Genomic DNA, 3646 nt, shown 5'->3' on the forward strand with positions numbered 1-3646 from the left:
ATTTTTCTGTGCCTTCCTCTCCACCTGCAGTTTGCTGCCAGGTAAGCCTCTCTTTAGAGGCTTTTCCGTCTCCATTTCTCACATGAATTGCAAGCTCCATAGGGAACTGAGTGTAATAGTGCTGTGGCTCTCCCCAGCTAAAGGCTCTGCTGGGTCTGGCAGAGATGAGTGTTTCCTCTCACAGGAGGTTCCCAGCTCTGGAAATGAGTCAATGCTGAAATGTCAATTCTGGGCTCAGAATCTGTAATCTACCTTCTAATCTAAAGCATTATCTGCTCTGATTGATCTCACAGCTGTCAATATATTATTGTTGTTCAGCTGATTTTACAGAAAGAAGCCATGATTTTAGTTAGCTTTGGTTCATTGATGCAACAAAACTTCTCTTATGCTCCCCGTGGGCTGAGGTGGGAGAAACTGCAGCACCGTGCAACTAATGGTGCTGATGCATGGGGAGAAGGGCCGTGTCCCCCCGAGGAGCCTAAACACAGAACAGGATACCCCATGACACTTGGGAACCAGTGGTTTGTGACTGCAGACACAATTTTTCATCGCCATTAACTTCATAAGATGACCACCTGAGGTCTGCCCTAGACACTGATGTACAAGGGTGGAGTGTACTGAGAGGATTTCGTTTTCCCTTGGCTTCATATTAAGCTGCAGTAAAGACTGCCCATCTCACTGGAATACACAGCGTTTGCAGTTGTGGCAGTCCTCTGTGCCAATCTGTTGCCTGGACAAGCTGGTTGGGTCTTGGTTTATTCTCTCTGTTGGATGTTAACAAAATGCTTTCTCATTTCATCAAGGGCAAATGGTAACTCAGAAACAGCTATGGAGTATTTTGGCTGCACAGTCCTAAGGAAGAAACTGGTCTGTCTCTTTACTGAGTTTTCCAAAGAGATCAGAATTCCTGTGCGTTCAGACTGCATTAAATCAATGTTGCTGAATCTGGAGTTTGAAAATGTCTTGGGATAGTTGGAAGTAACTAGTCATGACACATTATTTCACTATATTTTACTGCTCAAAAAATAAGAAATTCATCAGGTTTTTTTAATGTCACAAGCACTGTGACACAAATTCTCCAACAGGTATTTCCTTGGTATTTTGTTTTTGTGGAGAATATTCCCGTAAATATATGAACACCAGCAGAGTAGGATAGAAACAACAAAAGTATTGCAGGAATAGACATTTCCCTGACTTGTTCGTGAATGATCAACTACTGCCAGTATGTTGAAGGACCTAAAATGGGGCTGCTGAAATGTGAACCTGTTGTTCTGACTAAGCCTCTGCTTTCCCAAACATTTGTAGTCAAAGATTCCTTTACGCTTTTTAACTTGGATAGCTCTCTTGGCTACTCTGTGATTTGCCTAATTTAAAGGGAAACATCCTGGATCTTGGAGCTTCGTTTTTGTATAGATACGATAGGTATTTTAATACTCTTAGAAAGGTGAGACAATTACCCAGCAATAAATCTTGAGAGCACCCTAAGCTTAAATTTGCATCTGTTTTGTGGAGTGTAGGCACTTTACGCTTTAGGATATCTATTAACATAGTAGGATTTTTTTAAAAAAACCAAACCCCAAGTTGTACATGAATTACACATGGTTCCTCTCTTCAGCACAACCTTTTGGTAACTTTTCTATTGCAAAATTTATTCCTCTGTAAGCAGGCAGCTTAACCTCATTGACATAGTTCTTTCTTTGCTTTAGTATTTAAATCCTGGAACAATCTAAACCTGCCTTGAAATGTTAATTTTTTGAAACCTGGATTCAAAGCATCTTACAGCAAGAAATTGGTCCTGGTTCCTCTAGGCTATGAGGCTTCTTGATAATACTGTTCAGATGGAGATCTATTGGCTTCCCTGTGTTTTTCAGAAGTTGCAAGCATGTTTCACCTGCCATTTCAGAACATCAAATAAAAGAAATTCAGTTACAATTATTGGAACAAATTGTCAGAGAAAAAGACCACAATGTTGTCTCAAAGTGTGTGGGAAAGGAGGACCACCAGAAACAAAAATCAAATCTGCAGACTAAATGGAAGAAGAAATCATCTTGCTCTTAGATCCTTCTCCCTAGCTCGAAACACGGCTACAAGGTACTCACAAAATTCTAGCTTTGTTCTAATGAAATCAGTGCTGTTTTGACAGGACGACATTTGACTTTTAGCATAATGTCATTACAGGAGGGCAATCATTCTTTAGGTCAAAATGGCTGTAGCACATCCAGTACCACTAAGAGTCTCACACTACCACTTCCTTTCTCTCTTCTGATTAACCACAGACTGCTCTCTTACTGTTTTTCCTACATGGTAAAATTCTCCCTTGAGTTTTTGAAAGGCATGTGCCAAAACATACATGCACGCCCGCACAGTGTGCTGTAGAGCAGGTGCTGAAAGCATGTCAGGACAAGGACTTCAACTCTTGGCTCAGCACCTACTGTTGCTGCATGGTTGACTGGCTTCCAAAGCATGGCAAGAGCAGCACCCTTCAGCTGCTCTTGCCAAATCAAATGTGGTTTGGTCCCCAGCCGAGACAGCTCACGGCTCTGATTACCTCTTCTCTGAACAGATATAGCAGAGCTATCACAAAGTAAAGGACAGTGACAGAGTTATGAGGCATGTGGAACAATTTCTGTATGAGGATAGACTACACAGATGAGGACTGAGATTGACTGTGGAAAGTTACAGTGGTTCTTAGTTCTCCGCCCCCATCACATACCTGCCCATACAGTGGCTTTCAAATTGGAATGATATTCCTGAAGAATTTACTTTGGGAGGGGTTAAAGCATATGCAGAATGATGATCTGGCTGATGCAGTCTACCTGCATTTCCAAGAGGCTTTTGTCAAAGTTTCATATCAATTTTTTTTAAGGAAACTAAGCAGGTAGGAGATAAGAAAAAAGGCCATGGCATGGAGACAGGTTTGAAAGGTAGGGCAAAGAGGGTAACAGTAAATGTTGGCCCTCAGAACAGAGGGAGGTTACAAGTGCAGGGATCTGAGATGTTGAAAATGATCTGAAAAAGGATATGAACAGTGAGGTTGTTTGCTGAAAGTTTGCTGATACAGATTACTTGATGGGTGGACAAGAAAAAATGGTAGAGTGACTGGGCAATGAGACAGGAAGTGAAATTCAAACTATGTACAGGGGTACACATGAGAAAAAAAAGAATTATCCTGAATTGATGTATAAAATCCTTGGAGCTGACCATTACCACTGATGGCCAAGATCTAGGGCTACCACAGCTAAAGCAAATCATATGTTGGAGATTAATTAGGAAAGGAGCAGAGAAAGCCATATGAATCCAAGGTCACGGAGTTGACTCTGGTTGTACTTCTGGTCCCCTCCTCTTAGTTAACAGGATGGTGAGACTGGATGATTTCAGAGAAGAGCAACAAGGGTCACCAAAGTCCAATGCCTTCTCTTGGAAGAACAACTGAGCAGGACAGGATTCTACAGCCTGGGAAGGAGATTAGTTAGGAGGGGAGGTGATAAACATCTACAAAACTCTTAAGTGCTGTGTAAAAGAACAGATGGGACTGATCATTTATTACTGACTGGGAGGAATCAAATGGAACTACTGGGAACCAGGTGGTTCATCCTCCCCAGGATCCCTCCCCACTCCAATGGTTCATGCAAGGAAAAAGCTGTCC

This window comes from Buceros rhinoceros, unplaced genomic scaffold (genome assembly GCF_000710305.1).
Source record: "Buceros rhinoceros silvestris isolate BGI_N320 unplaced genomic scaffold, ASM71030v1 scaffold41602, whole genome shotgun sequence".
Lineage (NCBI taxonomy): Eukaryota > Metazoa > Chordata > Aves > Bucerotiformes > Bucerotidae > Buceros > Buceros rhinoceros.